Below are 15519 nucleotides of genomic sequence, written 5' to 3'. Positions count from 1 at the left end.
TTAGTTTCTTACATAGCACACATATCACGATTGTTTATAGTCCGTTTCAAAGCGTAGAAAGAGGATGGTTAAGAAATAGATCCAGTAGTTGCAGAAAATTCTATTCTACACCCGAGAGGAATCGAAGAAATATATAGAGAATGGTTCCATTCCGAAATTATATATAAATATTACGTCTATCTAAAAAATTAAAAAAGTATTCAATAAATAGAAAGAAAGAAAGAGTGGATTCTTTATTCATCTTCATCTTCATTTACTTATGAGGGTGAAAGAGATCCGGCTTAAGCATCTTTGTTGACTTACGAGGACGGTCCCAGAAGTACCTGGTCCAATAAAGAAAACACGAAAATTTTTTAACGTAATCTCCTTTTAGCCTCAAATATTTTTCCCAGCGATGTTTAATGAGATCTATATCCTTTTATTGTTTGAAAATCTTTAACCGCTGAATTCGGGAATAGAAAATAATCTGAGGTGGCTAAATCTGGCAAATAGAGTGTAATTCAAACTTTAATTAATTAATGTTGGCCATTGCAATAACGGATGTGTGAGCTGATGCATTGTCTTGATAAAACAACATTTTCTTATTAACCAAATGCGGCTGTTTTTCGTTAATTTCTTCGCTCAAACGTTGTAATAAGTATAATAATCGCTATTGATAGCGTTTCCTTTTTTATAATAGTCAATGAAAATTATTTCAAAAAAACCGACGCCATGACCTTGTCTGCAGATGGAACGGATTTTGCCATCTTTCGAGCCGGTTCTCTCTTTTCAGTTCATTGTTTCGATTGTTCTTTTGTTTCCGGTGTGAAGTGATGGACCCAAGTTTCATCTCCATGGTTATGAAACGGTGCAAAAATTCGAATTTCTGTGAAACATTGCCAAACACTTCACGATGCTGTTTTTATTAAATAGTGAAAAAACGCAACATCCATCTTGAGCACAGTTTTCTCATGTCCAAATTTTCAATTAATATGCGTTGTAGCGCACTTTTTGGAATACCTAATATGTCTATACTTTCAGTCAACGATGATCCAGTACCACTTTGTAGACTTTCTTCAACATTTCTGGATTCGTCACCTCATTTGGTCGACCACTGCGATGCTGGTCCCCGCAGGTCGTACGGCCTTGCTTAAACTCTGCTATCCAATATTCTACTGTTGATAACGAAGGAGCGGTCTCACCTAGAGTAGAGAATAGTTCATCTTTTATATTATTTGGGCTAATGCCTTTCAAATAAAACGTTCATTAGTGATAGCTGCCAATCAAATACTAAACAACACGGCGTCTTCAATCTTCAAATATTTGCTGTATAGATTATGTACTTTTTAATTCAGTGGTGTTTTACAAGCAACTACCGCCATCTTTCAGTCAGGTAAAGTACTTTAGAGACCATCTTAGTAGCAGTTATCTTAACGTTCGTTTTTATTAAATTCCTTTATAAGTTGTTTTGTGTCAATATTTTATATTAGGACTTCATTTAATTTTCAGTATTCCAAGTATTTTGGATTCAACAGTTAACAGATATTAAGAAATAACAATTTTTTGTTCTAGCTTATGAATTATATAATAAATTTGTAGCTCAGAAATAAGCAGATGAATTTCGATAAATTCGAAAAGACATTTCGACGTATAGATAAAAATACATCTACACATTTCTACTATTATCTTTATGTTTCATTACAATTTCGTTGTATTGTTTTAAAAATAACCGATAAATAATGTTTGTACTGCATTTTCTTAACGACTATAGTAGTATATCTATTTATAGCAAACACTACCTACTTAGTAGCAATACAATACTATGTGTTCAAACAATTAGGTGTAAATGTTAAGTTGCACGCAACTTGTTGTAAATTACTCTGAGATAAAATATATAACAGACTATTTCAGTTTAATACAAATGATTTATTCCTTTCATCCTGAAAAGGTAGAAGAATGTTTGTTTGCTACATAGGTCACCCACCTCTAGGTACTTCAAGTACCACAAATAGTTTTTTATTCTTGAGATTTACGATCTCATATAAATTAAAGTACTTGCACGAGATTTTTTTGCAAAACTCAGAGTTGGTTTTATGATCTTTTACAGAGAGCTCTTATTAAATTCGTGAACCAGTAGAGATAGTCATATTTAATACACTATTAGTCTACAGTACACCAAAACTCTTAATTATAGTTCTGTTTTTATAGCTACGTTAATACGAATAACCAAAGCAACTAAAAAAACGTTAAAACATGTATTTAAAAGCATTTTATTGGCCCTTAATGTATTAAATAGTCATAAATCTCATTTTTATGGTTGATATCATCTTATTCCTTTTACATTATTGGAAAATATGTTTTTTTCCTAACCATGGCAAGTTAATTGTCCAGGTATGAACTTAACCTCAAAAACTTGCAGATACAAACTCAACAAAATACTTGAAATATATTTGATTTATAAACAAAAGAGTGTTATGGAGACTGCGAAGCTCTCGCGCAACACACTCCGCCATTGTCGACATTCAGCCGTCAGTCGGCGTTGTGCTACTGCCACGTAAACATGTCCGCCATTATTGATGCCCCCGCTAAGTGTGAATTGCGAAGTGTGATTCGTTTTCTACAGTCTGAAGGCATTAGTGCTGCAGAAATCCATCGGAGAACGAATCGTGTGCATGGGAAAAACTTCATGAGTGATGATGTTGTGCGTGAATGGTGTCGATGGTCGTGAGGATGTGCCCGATGAAGGGAGCCAAGGACGCGAATCTGTCGGTTCAAATGATTTGGATAACGAGTTGAAAACCGCAGATTCATCATTACTGCTTTGTCTACGGAATTCCCAGAAGTTTCAAGGTCTGTTCATTGGCGGCAAGTTTCTTTGTAGAGGGTATTGAAAAGCTTGTCGATAGAAATGACAAATGTCTGAATCTCTTCGGTGATTACGTCGGAAAGTAACCAGTAGGTGTACCAATCTTTTGGTAATAAAATTATTGTTTTAAATTAACTTGTCTTTTATTTACAGCCTATCGGAGGTTGAATAAAAACGGCCCTCGAGTAACAAAAACTGCAAACAATCAACTTTCCATGAAACAAAAGAAGTTATAAAAAATTGAAAGTGATTAGAATTTGTGAAATATTTAAGGAAAGTCTTATAAGGATCGAAGGACTTTCAACAACAACATGCACATTTTTGCCTTATAAATAAAAAGTATTGTAAGAATTACTTCCTACTTAAAAATTAATTACCACCCAATACTGGACAACTATAATTGTGACTGTAGAAACGAAACATCAAAGTCAATGTTCAGAACAGACATTGAGAATACGATGTTACTAAAGCGGTTATAATAAAATATTGACTAATGTCGAGGTATATACCACATACTGCGAAAATTATGCGAAATTACTTGAAATTACTGTTAAGAAAATCGAAGACTTCGGTGGTATTCCGCCCAGCATTCCATCCAGCATTTCGTCAGATTACTATGACGAAATTCTTGGATGGGAGAAATATGAAGTCAAAGGGAATGTTCAAAATGAAGTGCGACATCTAAGCCCAGAAAATGATTTTACCAAGATCTCAGAGAGCTTGCCAAAAGTTGAAGCCATAGAATCCGATGAGCTACTGCGATTATTTCTGTTTTGTATGAATACTCAATAAACAGATTGACTATTGTAAACTGACATTATTTATGAGACACTCTTTATACTTCCTATGATCTGCTTTGCAAATTAATTCTTAACAAAAAAGTTGTCAGTGTCACTGAACACCCAGACGATTTGATTCATCGACTTAGAACAGTTGTTTATACCATATTTTTATAAAAGGTTATTCACATTTTCCCTATCAAATTTCTACTATAAATCCGCCTATCAAATATCAATCAAGAGAAAAAAAAAGATTCCACTTAGTCATAATATAGTAACAGTAAATGAGTTTTTAAATATTTAATTTGCGATATTACGTGGGATGGATTTGTATTGGAAAATATATTTTGCGATAAACTTTGTTCCCAAAAATCTTATTATTCAATTAAAAGCAAAAATAACGTAAAAAATAAATAAAAAATGTTCATGAATCTTTCTATGGTTTTGTTTTGTTATGTTAAAGTGGTGCGCCTGGTCGCAACGTCAGACGCGGCCAGGCTTTAATAATTCTCAATATTGAAGAATGATATTTTAAATTACTTATTAATCGTTTGCAAGAAGACGAAAAAAATTTTTTCCTTTGTAATTTGACCAATTCAATGGGTCTTGTTACAAAAGACGCACATCAGCACGTCTTGGTTTGTCTACTTAACAGTCGAGTCGTAAACGCTGCTACTGGGGCGCTGGTATCTGTAACCGAAACGCTCCAGTGAGAGCAGAAGTTGTACACAAGCTATTAAAGCAGTCGTTAATACCTGAACGCAGACGTTAGTCGCGGCTACCAGGCGAGCCAATTATACCTTTATCAGGGCTCTCAACTTTAGGGGGACAAATGTGAGATGGGATGTTTATGGGGATTAAGGTAATAAGTTGTGTATCGATTGGAATGTTAGTCAACATTTCAACCATCCGCATAAATGTTGAAATTATTTATGTCAATCAGAATCTGAAGAAAATGATTTGTTTTCGAGAATTTCGAGATATAAAAAATTTGAATAAATGAAGTTGCCGAAAGAAATTATTCATTTTTGTGTGAAATTTATTATTTGCTTAATGATATTTTATTATTTTTGATGTTACTTGCTTAAAAATATTCAATCATTTATTTTATAAATAATAAAATTTTTTAGAGGTTATCCCTGATTTGGGCTTTAGTGAGATAAATTATTGAGAGTTGGGAACACTGGCCTTATCACTAGTTCGGTGATTTCCACGGAACAGTTTAGAACATGCAAAGAGACAGATAATCGCCATAAAGATGAAGACATAGACATGGGGAAAAGATACTAAAATATACCGAACAATCTATTGGATTATTTTTATTTTCTTGTAAAGCAGATTATGTATGAGATAAAATATGGTCCCTATCTGTGTGAACCCAACCTCTTTTCAAACATTACGAAACATGACCTAATTTCGAAGCTTTAAAACATATACATAACAATAAAAAGCTGTAAACTTAACAACCGTACTTCTTAGAATCCTTGAAGAAACATTTTAATCCCACAAAGATAACAATTTAATCCCAAAACCAGAAGTAGTTTCGTTTATAGTATTAAGTACGAATATGGAGAATCTTTTATGTTTATCAGGGATCGAGTTTAATATTTTAATCCTACTTCTTCCCACAGTAGCTGAAACTGTTTTTTATTGTTGATCTCACTTTTTTTGTTATAGCAGATTAAAATATTAGAATAAACATTATCGTAAAACTCTTAAAATAAATTCTATGATATAAAATAAAAGTTACACTACAAGATAATAAGATAATAAAATAAGAAAATAGCCAATTGTATAATGTATTAAAAAAAAATTGGCTTAAATCTTGGTACAAATGATGCGAATAGTGTTGGAGATGATGAAGTTGAAATAATTATTTGTATACCAAAGACTGAAAGTGCTACTTTCAACAAAAAAGTATTTCAGCCGCGGCGTACACAACATTTTTTGTACGACGCATAAGATCCAAAACTTTTTCAATTACACTGAGGGAAAAAAATAAATAAAAAGAAAATATAAACATTTCATTTATTGAATAATATAATGTACTCAATGATGTTTGCAATGTCAATATTAATTTATTAATTATTTGCTAAAAGTAATGTTGATTGTGCCTCCAGGACAATTATTAATATTTATGGGATTGGATGCAGATGGAATATGTATATCTCTACTAGATGATGATGGAACCTCTGTAGATGTGTTTGTGATTTCGATATTTCGTGATTTGTTGATTGATTCGTATTTGTGGTGGAAGAAAGTATTCTGTTAGTAATTTCAATCTTGTTTGTTATTGAGTCATCTGTATAAACTTTAAGGTTATGCAAAATCATCGAAGTGAAACTGTCAACTGTCAACATTGAAGTGACTAGAGTCACATTTAAGGAAGTTAAAGTTGTCTACTCCAGAGCGTCCCGAAAGTGTTTGGCTGTCATTTTTACTACATGGAACACTCAAAACGCAACTTTCGGTATGTAAATGAATACAGAAGGAACAACTTTCAGTTGGCGTCGTCTAAAAATGTATTTTGTGCATATATAGATACATATTACTTTCTAATATTGTATACTAAGCCCATTCTTATTTACTATAGTCTTTGATGAAGGAATAAAATTAAAAGTAAGATAACTTCGGAGATACTGAATGCAGAGGACAAAGTAATAACAGTGGAAGATGAGTAAACTCTAATCACAAAAACGAGCACAAAACTAAAATGGTGATAATAAGGAGGAATCCCATAAAATAAAACTAGAATAAAAAATAGAACCTGAATGACATTGACAGTAGTGAAATATACTTTAAGGAGTAGTGCGTAAAAAATGTATTACAGTACAACATCGTAAATTCGGAATCGGTGGGAAAGGATTTTGCCGTATTTTAGATCATACGAACATTTGAACGCATTTATGATGGCGCCATCTATCACGCTAATTTGAAATCATATCGCATTACAAAATAATGTATAGGAGGGGTATGTATAAAATATAATAAAATCGCAGTTAATACTTCACGAAAACACATTTATAAAATAATAATAATAAAAAGAATAAATACTTTATAAACATATTCTTTATGCTATCGTTATGTATGGTGTCGCCATCTAGTGTCAAATACAGAAGGTAAAAATTAGGATACGAACAAATCAATCCGGATTTTTGAAATTCCGTAGCGTAGTGGCTACAGTACGATGCTGACATGCGAGAGGTCCCAGGTTCAAGTCGCGCTCATTCCATTTTTTATATATCTACTTATGTAGTGATCATTATTTTTATTATACTTGCCGAAAAGAAGAGTTAACAAATATAATAACACAAATGCGTTTATTGTTTTGTTAATTTGTTCTAATATTGATTAAAAGTACCATAAAACCTCTGTATTTTGATAAAATTTTCGGTAGTAGAAAAAATATTGTATGCAACTCGTGTGTAAATGCCTTTTCGACACATGTGATATTCATATTCAGCGAAGGGACTTCTTTACACAGTTGTTACATAAATAACTATTTCTTATAATTGATTTCGATGGTTTTTTTTTATTACGCGCAAGAAAAAAAATCGAGGATCGGGAAACATTTTCTGTGCGTTGTTTTGATAATGCCACCTTTATATCTTTGTAAAAACAGATGAAAAACAAGGTGTTTTGATATAAGTATAACAAAAAGTTACTTTTCTGTCAAACTGTCCTCGTATATTACATATAAAATTCAGTAGTAAGTAAATAACAAGTGAGTTCTTATTAATTAAAAAAAATATGTGTTAACCTCTAATTCATGATTATTGTTAACAAAGGGGTTAATACAAATTTTAATTGATCTTACTATTTTTATTTTAAAGAAAATAATTTAAGATATTTTTTGATCATACCTTGTATTGAATTATTTGAATTTTCACGGATAAATTAACTCCTATATAAAATATGTCATTTAAATATGACATATGTCATTTTGACAGCGATAAAAAAGTCTGCTCTGTCAGTTATTTAAGTATTGTTGATAATTGATACTGAAACATTACAACATGAGTCGTTTTAGGGAAGTTTCGATTCAACAGATAACAAAAAATATAGAAAAAGCAATTTGGAGACAATCTATGGAGTTTTGTCAAGTACGAAATTACGAAATGTCGAAAATAATTCCTTTACAAAAAGTATCAGATATATTAAAGGATTAGGCCTATAATATAAAAAGAGTAATGGAGAAGATTATAAAGAGTAATGCAGTTAAATCAATTTGGATTTCAACTGCGAACATGAATCAAGAAAAATATTTCAATGAATACAATATTAAATTTGATCCTTTTGACGACATAACTTTTAAAGAAGCTCGTGATGCGAGATTCCAGAGAAAAGAAAAGTAAGTTCTGTTGCATTGAACAAGAAAGAAATAATAAAATTGGTAAAAATGTGGAATATAGACAACCCAGAAGTATTACAACAAAGATTCTTCCATATAGCTCCTTATGAACTAGCTTGAGGGGGGAGAAGCTACAAATTGTAAAATTGAACATTTTAAAGAAGAAAAAACTCGAGATGGAAACTCAAGAAAATTTGAATACAATTAAATATTATTAAAGATGACAAAGGGTCGAAAAAATTAGCAGACAGCAAATGGATAACAAAAAAGGAAATGGATGAAGGTATTTGTCCCATTGCAATGTTAAAATTACTATTACAAAATAGAAATGAAAACATAACATCTGACTTCAAATTCCTTTTGGAAAAACAAAAATTCTAAAGGTTGGTACAAAAATGTTCCACTTGGTATTAATACTAATAATAATAATATTAAATAACTCAATTCACCAACTTGCTTTTTAAAAACAATTTATTTAGCAAACTGAGGATTTAACAATTTAAAATTACAATTGGTTACACTAATCTGACTGGCGTACTAGACGAATATCAAATTAAATGGACGAAGTATTAGTTTTAGAGGCTTCTTTATTATTTATTTATTAATTATAAAATTAGATAAATATATTTATGGTTCATTATAGTCACATTAAAAATAATTAAATGATAAATAATTACAGATGATACCTCAAAGGGGTTAAAGTTGACAATCTATAAAACTGACAGAAATATGAAATACAGACAATTTATAGTAATGATAAACTTAATGAGGTTAGAGTTCATAGTGATAGATAAGTAATTGATAATGATGCGCCGCTGTGAAAAGGGTTGTTTTGGATTAATTAACTCTAGTACAATTTCCCAGTTAGCCAAAGCAGGAGTAACCGTTTAGTTCCTTACGAACCTTGAATGAGAAAAATAAAAATTAATATTCTACACGTGTAAATACCAGAGAAGAAAATTTTGAAATCAGTACACCAAACCAAAATTGTGTATTTAGTAATTGTTCATTTAAATAATTTAATTGTATCAATATAGATAATTATTGTTGTTGTTTATTCATATATTTGTTCGTTAATTTATCTTGTCAAAAAAACAATCAAGCTTCTCTTTTAACTCAAAATTTAACAAAATCACTCGTTCTTCGGTCTCGCGATTTTGTCATGTCAGTTTTTCTCGTAAAATTACTGATTGGCAAAATTATTTCGTTACAAAAAGAAATTTATCCGATAAAAGAAAAGCTCTTGTGTTTTACTGTTGAAAAAAACATCTTCAAAATCACGTTTTATTATATCTATAGCCTTCACGTAATTTTTTTTCCTTAACGAATAGCTTAATCACCAGTTATGATGATTTCACAGAAAAAAATAAAATATCCTTATACGGATTCTTGAAACATCAAAAAAAATTGGATTGGTTATAACTTCGTCTCGGTAAGGAATAAATTAACTCATTATTACTGACAAATGGAAAAAACTGAATATTATTACTCCAGATAATATCAGAAACGTCAAAATAAAATGATTTATATGGTTACGATTATGATGTATATTATTTCCATACACGTTTGTCATAATATTAAGTATCTTTTTATTTGTTGTGGCATTGAAGTTGTCCAAGTTTATACTTCCTATATTTCATCGTAACAACCGATAACAACCGAGATAGAGACGTTTCCAATTATAGTATCGTGGTCTTCTTATTACTATGCACCGAAGAAAGAAATAATTTTTTATTAAGATTGTTAACCTCTCATTTTTTTCATAATGCTCCGAAAATACCAAGGAAATTGTTTAAGGAAACGAAGATTTTATATATTGAAAGAATTGGCCTCCAAAAACCACACATTTTGAAAAAACAAGTCATTAGAAATCGAAATAACGAAAAATGCTGATGAAATATTTACAGGAGAATAAATTTTTCAAGTTTTTGAATGATTAGTTTGTTGTTGAATCCAATCTCTTGCATTGCTCCCTTCACCATGACGCCTAGCCGTTTCCACACTAAAGCTTCATAGGAATCTTCCATACATTTCATCAGCAAATTGTTGGGAATGGCTTGAGGACATCATGACCAAACTCGAATCGTTTTAATTATTACACTCGATTAATTCCAGTGGTGTCTGTCGTGCGAAGATACCTGTGGAATTTTGATCTTGAGCTTCTGTAGGTTGTAGTGTACAGGGAAGACGTGTCTACGTGGAATTGCTGATTACAGCGTTTGCCGTGATAGTATCGATAGTAGGTGGCCTGGATATCCTATAAGTCGAATCTGAATTCAGTCGAACATCCTCAGAGTATGCTTGGGAGCCGAGCTCAAAATCTGCGAGCAATACTCATAAGAATGACGAATCTGCTCGTTGTAGAGGATCAGAAACTGTTGCGAAGTATATAGCTTTTTGATTTTAAAGAGAGTTCCAATTTTTGTGAAGCTGACTTAGCTACTTCGACCATTTGGTATGCCAGCACATATTGCTCCCAACCTCAGCACTTTTTTATCAGGAACCTAACCTAACCTAACCTAACCAAATTCTGAGCGGCAGTGCCAGCCTTCTTAGTAAAAATTGCAGTCTTCTTAAAAAACTCAAAAAGTGACTGAAGAAAAGATGATATTTTAAATTGGATTCCAGTTTGATTCTTTCTTTCTTAAACAGAGTGAATTGGAAAAAAATACGATCAGTTTTCAGTTCAATAAGTGCCTTGAGTAAAGAAAATATTTTAAATTGCATCTACATATACTATGGCTACAGCTTACCAAGGATAGGAACGAAAACACAAAGATCAGAAGAAGAATCAATAAAAAAATAGTCAACATGTCAATACTTTCTTGCGCATATTTAGATCTAGAGAAGTACTGCTCTGGAACGTGCGTCATAATACAAATAATAAATGATTTTTTTGCTAGTATCTTTTGGCAACATTGTTTTTGACAGATCACGCATGAATCGTGTCTTGTTCTTGTTCAGTTAGGTCTATAATCTAATCATGAATCGACTTCAGCTCAATCCTATGATTATTTTGGTAGTTATGATTTTTTGAACATGCATATGTTTTACATCAATATTCGAACATGTTTGGTGCCCTGTATTGCAAAAACTGTATGACCCAGAAGAGTCCTGATTTTTTTCCAAGTACAATCAACCTTCCTTAACACATCTCTAGAATTTCAGCTCAATCCTACAATTATTTTGGTAATTATGATTCTTTGAACATGTATATGTTTTCGAACATGTTTGGTGCACAAGAAAGTGAAGTGCACTTCTTCCAATTTATGGACTGTTTGGTCGGCCTACTGAGGGAACTAATCGGAAGCTTGTGACTAAATTTCGAACCCAGCTCACACTATTGGACATTAAACCATCAACACGCAAACACTGTTTGGTGTAGATTATGTCCGATGGCATCATCGGGCCGTACTTCTTCAAAAGCGACAATGGCCGGAACGTTACTGTTAATGGCGAGCGCTACCGTGTGCTGATTGACAATTTTTTTGGCCCAAAATGGAAGAATTGGATATGTCTGACATGTGGTTTCAACAAGACTGTGCCACAGGCCCAAAGGGCACGCGAAACAATGGCCAAATTGAGAACCGCCTTCGGTTAACAGTTTTTCTCACGTTTGGGGCCCGTCAATTAGCCTCCTATATAATGTAATTTAACGCCTTTGGACTATTTCTTGTGGGGCCATGGTAAGACTAATGTCTACAGAGATAAACCAGTAACGATTGACGCACTAGAAGCCAATATTGAAGCATTTATTCGTGAAATATCGGCCGATATGCTGGAGAGAGTGTGCCAAAATTGGACCTTGTGCATGGGCTATCTAAAGTGGAGGCGTGGTCAGCATTTGCATGAAATCATCTTCAAACATTAAATTATACTGATCGTTCTATCGATTCCAATGAAGATTTCATCAATTTTTTCAAATTTTTTTCGGTTTTTTTCAAAATCAAATCCTATACCTCTTAAAAAAATCACAAATTAGTAAGGAATGCAGAGATCAATACTTGAATTCAGTTTTGAATGCACTTAGGCGAATTGAAAGATATTGGAAAAGGTGGTAGGAAGAAATCCGAGAAGAAGCAATTAGTTTTATTGAGATACACAATTAAAGAGGAAAACTCTGAATAGGAATACCTATTATTGATTATGTAAAATAATTTTCTATAAAGATTCTCAAAATTATTCAACGTAACGACGAATACTGTAACTAGGTTTTAATTAATAAGTTTTTTCATTCACTATAATTTATTCAATAACAGTAACAGTTAATTACAATCTTGTAAATGTCATTAAAACGTTAATTACTTCTTCCTTGTTTACATCAAGTCTATAAGAGCACGATTAAGTAAGAATCAACAATATTCTTTTGTTTTACAGACATTGCTTTTGTTATTTTCTACTAATTTCTCACTAATCTTATATTTGATTATCTAACTGATATTTAAATCTCACACTTCGATTATACTAACTTTGCTTAACAAACGAATTGGTAATATGCAACAGAACTCAAAGTAGAGCTTAGATATTTCCATATAAATAGAGATAAGATTGGGAAACGAACAACTGATGTGGAAAAGATCAACAGAATCAAAATAATATGTCGACCGGTTCTGAAGTACTTGAGTCTCATCAGATTAGAGTAATACCTTCTCTTATAGGAACAATTACCGCTGTATATCATCTCCTAATTTGTAAATCTGATATTCTCGCTTATACGTAAATTAAATATGAAATAATTTTATTTTTTTTTTCCTTATCTTTCTATTTATGCTAATCGAATCAAACAAGTCCTAAAACAACCTTTTCACGTGTCATTACACGAGGCTGGAGATTGAAAAATATGGAAGAAGACAAAAAAGGCATTGGAGACATTGCAAATATATCATGAAATAAGCAGAGAAAGAGTATTTATGCCTTTTAATCCCTGGTATGTTTTTTTTTTCTAAACATCAGACATAGTGTTTAAAAGTTAAGATGTAACTTTACTTTATATCAGCATCAGTTATTACTATTACTTACTTACTTACTTACTATCAGCTATTACTTCATAATTTGCAAAAAAAATATCTCAAAAACAGTAATCAAGTTTCACAGATTTGGTTTAAAATTGAATGATGTTTAAATTCATTTGAAATTTTGATTGTTAACCGTAACCTAAAAAAAGTTATGTACAATATTACTTGGAATGAATCGTAGAACTCTGAGATTCAGATAAAAAACAAATTCATTGGACGTATCAGCTTCCAAAACATATCCGAATGAAATTTTAATACAATGTTGCTAGTGGTATCATACAAAATGTGTTATTTTTCAGTTTTCTACCTTTCCCAGGATAACCTTTTTTTAAAACAACCTGTATATCATATCGAGTAGATCTTATAGTAACGCCACTGTTATTCAATGCACCTGATAGATATTTAATTTAACACCATTCAAAGTACGTTTCCTATATCAAAGTAAACGTTGAAAGATAACCTTGATTGGACAAAAAAATCGCAACAACATTTTTATAAGGATAAAAAGTGTCTATTGCATAATTAATATTATTTAAAAAAAATCATGCAACACGAAATATCATTTTGTTATCCTTGATTTAGCGTCTGTTGGACATGTTATCAGAAAAAACAAGTTTTTTTAAATATTTTTTAATTCCCACTCACATCTAAGTTAGGTAAATTTAAGTAAACTTATTGCATATACATTTATTCTCAGTGTACGTTCTTTATCGCAACAGTTTTAGCTTACTTGACGCGGGTAACATTTCTTTTCTCAAGTTTTTCTTTGTTTGTGATATTGTGTCATATAGTTTCTTTCCTCTGGTCGCTTCGTTTACTTCGTCCATCCAGATCTTCCTTAATCTTCCGCTATTTCTCCCTCTTATTGTTCTGTCTTATAATATTCTTCTAGTAATCATTTCTTCACTTAACCTCTTCACATATTCAATTCATCTTAGTTGATTTTCTTCTTCGTATTATTCTTTAGATTTTATATTTAATATCTGTCTTTATGTTTCCTTTCCATATTTCGGAGCCATATGCCAATACACTTTTTACTCTTACTTTCTAGTGTATTTCATGGTTTCGTAGGAATTATGTCTTCATCGGATTGAACAGTTTTCCGACGTTTGCTGTTCAATCTGTTATTTCTTTTTCTAATCCATCATCTGCTATGATTGAGCCGAGGTATTTGAAGTCTTTATATGCCTATTTCCTATAACTATTAACAATTTAACGTATTTGGTTTCTGTGTTTATGATCATTATCTTTGATTGTATAGTTTGAGATTTTGGTCAAGGTTTTCCGTCCTCTGCAAGTACAGTACACACCCCATCAGTGTGATTTGTTCACATCTGGTTTATTATAATGGTATAGAAATAAGAAGTTCACCTGGAAAGAGCTCAATTAGAAATTCCCATCTTCATATTTGTTCAAATTTTCATTCCAAGATATTTCTTTCGAATTTAGTTCTACAATGTGTGGAATAGACAAAACTACAATTATAGTTGTTGCGTTAACAAATAATTTTTAGAATGTTTAAGTTAGATTAGGAGTACCAAAAAAAGAAGAAGTACTGTTACCGCGACAAGATTTTATGTTTAAAATTACATCGCCCACTCTGTACAACAATGAAGTACCAATACGTTTATAACAAAAGGATGTAAGACATCTACAAGGTCACTACCGGGTTCGTTTATAATACACAGTGATTTATTTAACATTACATATAAGATTTTACGTATAGTACTATATATAATTGACTAAATTCACCTAGCAAAGCATAGTTTCCATTTTCCAGACAGAAACATACGACATTCGTACATCGAAGTCATTGCACACTATACAACGTACGCAGTGTCTGAAATCACTCAGAGCAAATTACAGTCGCCACCCTAGAGTGTACTGAGATGAATAAGCTGATAACTTAGCGAAGAAACACGCGGAAACTCTTTTTTCAAAGCGAACACCTTTTATTAATTTCCAAAATCGCCAAGAACAGTGAAAAAACAAAAAAAATCAACTTCCTTTCTTATTCTAATAATTGGACCCAAAAAGTCATTTCATTAAGCAAAAGCGAGGTATTGGTTGTACTAGATCACTCTCTACACTTTGCCGGATGAATTATCATATGAAAAACATCGGTAAAACCAATGGTGTCTGGTCCATTGATGGTCAACATAGGTAGCGCAATTTTCAAGCAGAGAAGCTGAATATGGTCAAAAATTTCATTAGACTTGTTTCAAGAACTGTCTAATTGAACTAAAAGAAAAGGCAAGACTTTACGCAATCCTTGTTGCATCGAATTCAGAATTTGTTGAAGTAAAAGGTGTAGCAGATTTAAAATTACACATTAGTATTATTCCATATTCCAGTACCAGAACCAAATTCAAATTACATAATGAAATAATAGCATTTCACTGTGAAAGTAATAATCAAACTCTTTCTTATCGTACTCTTGTCTCTTGTGACTCAACTAAAAATACTAATAATGTTAATTCAAGAACAATATGACATGTTATTCCAAGTCAAACTTAGGAATTATGATCA

At 31.8% G+C, this 15519-nt stretch overlaps 2 protein-coding genes across 5 annotated transcripts in view; one reads left to right on the top strand and one right to left on the bottom strand.

Moving 5' to 3' along the window:
• The window catches only part of LOC130442436 (WW domain-containing oxidoreductase), a 136121-nt gene that overhangs the window by 850 nt on the left and 119752 nt on the right, over positions 1–15519 (bottom strand). The window contains exon 7 of one of the 2 annotated variants that reach the window (XM_056776540.1): positions 8469–8878. The exons of the other annotated variant lie outside the window; for it this stretch is intronic. The gene's annotated coding sequence lies outside the window, so the exon portion shown is untranslated. Of the gene's footprint in view, positions 1–8468; positions 8879–15519 lie in introns of those variants that run through there. 2 annotated transcript variants of the gene reach the window in all.
• The window catches only part of LOC130442435 (A disintegrin and metalloproteinase with thrombospondin motifs 9), a 213014-nt gene that overhangs the window by 86871 nt on the left and 110624 nt on the right, over positions 1–15519 (top strand). The gene's annotated exons all lie outside the window — the stretch shown is intronic.

Source organism: Diorhabda sublineata, chromosome 4 (genome assembly GCF_026230105.1).
Source record: "Diorhabda sublineata isolate icDioSubl1.1 chromosome 4, icDioSubl1.1, whole genome shotgun sequence".
In the NCBI taxonomy this organism is placed as follows: Eukaryota; Metazoa; Arthropoda; class Insecta; order Coleoptera; family Chrysomelidae; genus Diorhabda; species Diorhabda sublineata.
Note: the sequence above shows the minus strand (reverse complement) of the source record. Positions and strands in the feature narration are given on the sequence as shown.